Below are 7314 nucleotides of genomic sequence, written 5' to 3'. Positions count from 1 at the left end.
GGCTCCAGGCTTCATCCCACCAGGAACCCCAGAACTGGGTGGGACAGTGGCTCCAGGGGTGAGAGGCTGCTTCCCCTGCAGAATGTGTCCTCGCACCCTTGGAGCTGGAGAGCTGGAGCTTGCTGCAGGTGAGGGCCTGTGAATACAGTAGGGCTTTGGGCCCTGGTGAGAGCGCCGGAAGCTCCTACCCAAGGTGGAGGGAGGCCCCAGATGTGGGGGCTGTGGAGGCAGAGTGGCGTTGAAGGGTGTGACCCCAAAGGGGGCCACTGGCTGTGCAGCCAAGCCTGCCAATGTGCTGAGAGAGGGCCTGGGAGGAAGGGCCAAAGCAGCAATTGGCAGGCTGGGGGAGAGCAGTCCTGTGAGATTGGTGATGGGAGGATGGCTCTGGGAAGAGACAGCAGAGCTGACCCACACTGGGGTGTGGGCCACCATGGTTGTGCTGCTGGGGGGATGGGGAAAGGTCTGGCTGAGGCCCACTGATGCCAGAGGCCTGGCCCCTCCCGGTGGAGAGGGGACCCCCCCATGGGCTTGTGGGGCCATGGCACAGCTGTTCCCAATGGCCTGGGTCTCACCCATCAGAAGGCCGTTGATGCGCTGCAGAGCTTTCTTCTTCTCCCTGTCTAGGTCCTCAGCCGTCACTGCACAGGCCAGTAACAGAGGTGGTGGCAGCTTCAGAGGCTCCCCTCGGCGGCATTGCAGGAGAGGAAACTTGCGTTTCCGTGGCCTACTGGTGTCTCCCGTGGGTGAGGACTTCTTCTTGGGAAATGGGTGTCCCGCCCTGCCTTCTGCCACCTTCTCACCCTGGGCCTTCTTTGGGGGAATCCCTGGGGATGAAGAACATCCCAGGGGCGGCTCCCCGTTGGATGGGTCTGGAGCCCTCCTCTTCAGGGCTTGGAGACCTTGCGTGGAGCTGTAGGAGCTGCTGATGGGGTTTCTTTTGGGGCAGGAGCTCATGCAGATGGCCCGGGAGCTCTCAGCTCTGTCTCGGGAGCTCTGGGTGCAGCGGTTACTCCACAGAGGCCCAGGCCTGGGCACAAAGGCAGCCACACAGCTATGGGTCCCCAGGGGCCTAAAAGCAGATGCTCTTCCAGTGACCTGAGGGCGCCCCCTCTGATGGTCTCTGTCTACAGGGTGCTCTGCTTGCTCAGCCACCACTTGGCCACTGTCTCCAGGGGCTGTGATCACAGTCCTCCCTGGGCAGGGTTCTTGGGCTCCTGGAAGCTGGCAAGGAGCCACTTCCTGCCCCTGCACCCTACAAGGCGGCTGTCTGAGTCTGCAGCCTGGGATGCAGGAATTCATGAAAGCTGCAGTTGACAGCAGCCTCCTCCTCAGGAGACCTGGCATGCGGAGGGAGGAGGCAATAGCCAAGTCTCCCAGAAAAGATCGCAGGGTCCGCAGGACCCTGGAAAAGCACCTAGCAGGCACATTGCACAACCGCTGAGGAGCAGTTGCAGGATGGCAGCAAGATGACCTGCGAGTGCTGCCACCAGCCCAGGAAGCCCTTAGTAACCAACGAGTATAGGGATGTCCTCTTTGGCGCGGCCCATGACCCGGCTCCTGGTGGGACCCTTCTGGCATGTCTCTGCCCCTCAGCGCCAGGGGGCAGCGGTGAGCGACAATACTTGCTGTGAGAAGACTCCACGGCAGTCTCAGCGAAGGCGCTAGTGGGTAATTGTAGCCTTGATCTCAAGAAGGCCTTCTTCCGTTGCTCACGCAGCTTCAGGCAAAACGGCTGTCAGAGCTGTTGCCAGGACGCAGCTGAGGAAGGAATGAGTGCAGAACGTGAGGAAAACCGTTAATACTGGACAAGAGGCAGGCTTGCGCCAGGAACGGTCGCGCGCGTGCAAATTCCGCGTGCATGCAAATTCCGCGTGCATGCAAATTCCGCGTGCATGCAAATTCCGCGTGCATGTGCAAAGTCTGCATGCACGTGCAAAGTCTGCATGCACGTGCAAAGTCCTTGCACCAGATGCAGAAGAAATAGGCACATGCTGATGGGATGAACTCCAATGGACGTGGGGGCAGTCAGAGGGCTGAGAAGGCTCTTGCTGCGGGTTGAGGGTAGCTCTTGGGGCGTGGAGCACTTGCGGACTAGGGTGATGAGCAGGTGTTTGGCTGGCAGTACCTGCACCTCCGGTACAGGGACAGGTCGGTGCCTCTTCAGGAGTGCTCTTCTCTGAAAAGGCGGGAAGTGCCATGGCCCCAATAGAAGCGCCCCCCATACCTCCAAGCTTGAAGCAGGGGGTAGCCTCCCTGGGCCTCTGAAGGGGAAAGCAATGTCATTGGATAGGCGGTGCAACAGCAGGTGAGCAAGTGGTGGTGGCATCTCCAGGATCTCGCTTGCTGAGGCTGGGAAGGACACCTTGTCCTCCCTTGAAGGTGTGAGCTAGTGTTTGTATCTAGCCTTGCACTGGTGAGGGTGGGCGGGGCTTAGTTTGACAGCCAGGAGCTCTTGCAATGGCAGCAATCCCTCAGCCCATGCCCCGCCCCTGAGCTGTCAGAGTTCTGTCTGCTCTCCTGCCTGGGCCAGGAACTGTCGCGCGCGTGCAAATTCCGCGTGCATGCAAATTCCGCGTGCATGCAAATTCCGCGTGCATGTGCAAAGTCTGCATGCACGTGCAAAGTCTGCATGCACGTGCAAAGTCCTTGCACCAGATGCAGAAGAAATAGGCACATGCTGATGGGATGAACTCCAATGGACGTGGGGGCAGTCAGAGGGCTGAGAAGGCTCTTGCTGCGGGTTGAGGGTAGCTCTTGGGGCGTGGAGCACTTGCGGACTAGGGTGATGAGCAGGTGTTTGGCTGGCAGTACCTGCACCTCCGGTACAGGGACAGGTCGGTGCCTCTTCAGGAGTGCTCTTCTCTGAAAAGGCGGGAAGTGCCATGGCCCCAATAGAAGCGCCCCCCATACCTCCAAGCTTGAAGCAGGGGGTAGCCTCCCTGGGCCTCTGAAGGGGAAAGCAATGTCATTGGATAGGCGGTGCAACAGCAGGTGAGCAAGTGGTGGTGGCATCTCCAGGATCTCGCTTGCTGAGGCTGGGAAGGACACCTTGTCCTCCCTTGAAGGTGTGAGCTAGTGTTTGTATCTAGCCTTGCTCTGGTGAGGGTGGGCGGGGCTTAGTTTGACAGCCAGGAGCTCTTGCAATGGCAGCAATCCCTCAGCCCATGCCCCGCCCCTGAGCTGTCATAGTTCTGTCTGCTCTCCTGCCTGGGCCAGGAACTGTCGCGCGCGTGCAAATTCCGCGTGCATGCAAATTCCGCGTGCATGCAAATTCCGCGTGCATGTGCAAAGTCTGCATGCACGTGGATGCCCTGCCCGGGCAGCGCAGGTAGCGACCAGAGCGGGACCTGAGCGGCACCGCCATCCTGCAGGATCCAGCCATCCAGGCTTCCCTTAGCGGACGCGGGCGCTGGGAGGGACCACGGCCAACAGTGCGCCCCCTGCTGGCTGGTCGGCCACTCAGCCGCCAAGCCGCCAAGGAAAGCGCAGGACTCTGCAGCTATTTCCGACCAAAGGCTGAATGTTCTCTCTGATAAGTGGATGCTGATCCATAATTGGAGAAGGGGGGATGGAGGAACTTTGACGGGGCAAAGGGAGGGAGGAGTGGGGAGGGGGAAATGGAGGCTGGAAAGATGGTGGGATGAGATGGACATCATTACCCTAGGTCCATGTAGGAATGCACAAATGGTGCATCGCGTACACCCAGAAAAATGAAAAGTTGTGCTGCAATTGTGTACGATAAATCACAATGCATTCTGCTGTCATATACACCTAATTAAAATTAATTAATTAATTTAAAAATAAATCAGCATACTACCAAAAAAAAAATTTAAAGCTCTCTAGAAGCACATGGAGTTAACAAGGAAGCCAAATGATCATAAAATGTTGAGAAAGAACAGTGGGGACTTGACAGGACTCCACAATGGGCAGGAGGAGTGGCGAGATGGAGATGCTGCCTTTGAATTGCACAGTGCGTTTATTATGTTTTAACCCATTGGTAAATTCTCCATCCCACGTTGATTAGCAGGGCTTTAGCTAGAGAAGCCAAGGCTCCACTTCTCATGCCCTACTGATCCATGCCTTTAAATTTCTTTGTCCACCATAGATCATGTCCCAGCAGCAACTCTCTCTCTTGCCACAGTCTGGCTGGGCACAAGTCACGAGCCACTGTAGCAGGAACAAACTTTATTTTTGAACTGCAAGAAAAAACCTCACACAGGCTCCTGGGGAATCCTCCCGAAAAAGCCACGCGGCTCCTGCAGGAACCCCCAGCGGGAAATAGCTCCCCGGGAAATCCCTCCTCCTGCACTTCGCCAACCAATGGGAACTCCCGGGGAATCCCCGGAAATCCCCATGAGAACTCAAAATAGCGCAAGAAGTCCAAAATAGCGGGAGAATGCAAAAGTAGTGGCAGAGGCGGATATTAATGCCTCGCCTGTCAATCAATACTGTTGGCAAAATGCCCAGGAGCCATACAGACTGGGCTGTGGCTCTCAGCAATCTCTGAGTGTTTTTCTACCACCTCCAACCACTCCAGCCCTGTGTCCATACCCTGCTGCCTGAGAAATCTTCAACCAGACCCATGTATTGACATTTACTCTGCGTTCATGTAGAACATCCTGTGGATCTTGCTGGAGAGCTTCCAAATGAGAGGCATAGATTCCTGAAACTCCAAGTGGAAGAGCCTTTGTTCTGATTACACTATCTTGTGGAAGGCTTCTGATTGCAAAGAACCCAGGGAGAGTGAAAGACCCCAACCACTCGAAGTCAGAAAGTGAGGGAGCACACCAAGTTGTCCAGAGATCAGTTTATTTAGCATAGGTAGAAGCATCTGCAGCAGGAGTGGTGTGGTTCTAGGGACCTATATAGCCCCTAAGGGAAATGTGCCAGGTTACAATTGGCCAGGTGATTGTAAGTAAGTGCCTGTTGTCAGTTCCATATTGGGCTCCTGGGCTGCTGGTGGATCTTTGGTGGGTTCTTTTGGCTGGCTTTTCCTCCTAATCAGCAACAAGGATCTGGAAGCCTAGAGTCCTAGAGGTGGCTGCCATTGTTGGGCGGTGGCCCATCCCTGTCCTGACTCTGTGCCCAACAGAGGGCCTGACAACACAGAAGTCAGAGCAAGAAGATGCTGTGTGGCCCAGCATTGACTCAGCAGTAGGAGCAATGGCAGAGCCACTCTGTAGCCACCTGGTGTTTGTTTCTGTTTTGTATGATTGGATCCTGGAGAGTATCTTTGTCTTCAGCAGTGAATGGGGTGACCCACTAGACGGTCACACACTGAAGGTGGGACACCAAGGGAGCAGGTCTCTGTAAGAGCTGGAGGACACTGCTGCTTTTGAACCTGGGGAGGGAGTTCTGAATCCAAAAATATATGTCTGAATGCAGGTCTCTTTATAGTTTTCATATCTTAATGACCTTGTGTCAAGAGATCTGATTCCATGACCTTTGAGTGTGCTGTGTTACCACCTTTTCTAGCTCTATATGGAAAGTTGACCTTTGTCAGGAGATGAGCTCATTCTCTCCTTGTCACCCAAACATCTAGCCTTGGGCTCTGATTGGTGATGACCTCTTAGGCAACAAGCCCAGGAGATCTTATTTGGGATGAGTGTTTATTTCTGCCTAGACTCTTTCTGCTCTGCAACAAATTACCTGGGGATGGTCATCTAAGAGAAAGAGAAATTCCTTTCTCACACCTCTGGAGACCATGGAGTCCCAGATGCAGGTGCTGAGCATTGGACTGCTGAGGGCATTCTTGCTGTGTCTGTGCATGGCAGAAGGCAGGAGGACAGGGCACAGGGTGGGGGTTGAACTCTCCCAGGCACAACCTGGAGCCAGGAGACAAAGTTCTGTCATCTGTCAGGTGGAGGGAGGGCAGTGCACCCACTCTCTGCAGGTTCAGGATGTGCAGCAGCATCACCTTCTCTTCCTCGCCATCAACATCTGGATAACATCACACAGCAAATCATACCATACTGCGGGAAAATCAAACAACAACTCTTAGCATTGATTAGCACATCCAATGGTGGGAACAAGTTGGGTAGGGGTGATTGGATAGTACAATAGGGGGATTCCTTTGAACTGATTGGTTTAAGCCATGAGGGGTGTACGTGTCAAACTACATGGTTTCCCAACATGTTATCAACCACCATAAACTACTGGGGGGTTATCTGACATCTCAGGTATTTTCCCTGTCTCATGCTGATAGGAGGTTGCTAAGGGGTTGCTATGGGTCCTCACCTAGTCTGACTGAGTCAGGGACACCTGGTGCCGCAGACCTCTCCTGTTATTTACAACAAACAACTCAGCAGGGTGGGTATATGCTTAGGCATGCTCTGTGGGTTTTTCCAAGGACAAGGGTCATGCCCCCTTCCTTAGGACAGGCCTTGAGGTAGAAGCTGCTGTTATTTATTTATTTTTAAAAATGGAGTCACATTAGTTTCTCACACCCACACTGGGTGGCTAGGGAAGAAAATGCGGGAAGAGGTCTGCATCCTGAACCCTAGATAGCCATGCTTGGTCCTGCTCTCCAGATATGGCCAGGTGCACTGCCTCTGCACAGGGCCCCAGCCCCCTGTCTGTGCTGGCAGGTGACATCTGCATGGCTTGAAGGGGCCCATGGCCAAGGACCAGGGTCTTAGGCTGGGGGCGGGGCACTTGGGATAGTCCATATGGCCTGGCCAAGACGTGCCTCACTTCAGGACTCCACATTCCTTTTGTCACCAAAATCCTGATGCTGGGTGACACAGCCAGTGGAGGACAGAGCTCTCCTGGTAGTCCTGCGCCTGTGAGTTCCCAGTCCTGGACTTTCTGGGCAGCAGCAGAGGCAGGGGTGTGTACTGGGGCTGTGGCCAGCAGGCACACTGGATCCCCAGGTTCTGGACCTTCTGGGCAGCAGCAGAAGGCAGGGGTGTGAACTGGGGCTGTGGCGGGCAGGCACACTGGGTCCCCAGGTCATCAGATGCTTGCTACTGTCGGGAAACACCTCCCTTGGGCCTGGGGCTGAGAAGAGGCCAGTGTCCTTCACTGGGACCCTCCCCTGGAGGCATAAGGCTAGGGACAGGTGTCCCCAAGAGGACCAGGATGGTTGCTCTGCAAAGAAGGCTTCTCTGCCCTCCACCCCCGGAGCAGAGCCTCCAGGTAGACAAGCTGGACAGAGGCGTCCTGAGTCCAGGGTCCAAATCACTCAGGTGCAGCGCAAAGTCCACCTCCTTTGGGGAGCCTCCCCTGCCTTCCTGTCCAGCAGTAGCTCTGGTCATTCCTCTCCTGAGCTCCCTTATTTGCAGAGAGATTCACTGTCCTTGTGACCCACAGGAC

Source organism: Urocitellus parryii, chromosome 10, assembly GCF_045843805.1.
Source record: "Urocitellus parryii isolate mUroPar1 chromosome 10, mUroPar1.hap1, whole genome shotgun sequence".
Classification (NCBI taxonomy): domain Eukaryota; kingdom Metazoa; phylum Chordata; class Mammalia; order Rodentia; family Sciuridae; genus Urocitellus; species Urocitellus parryii.
This window is presented reverse-complemented; position numbering follows the sequence as displayed.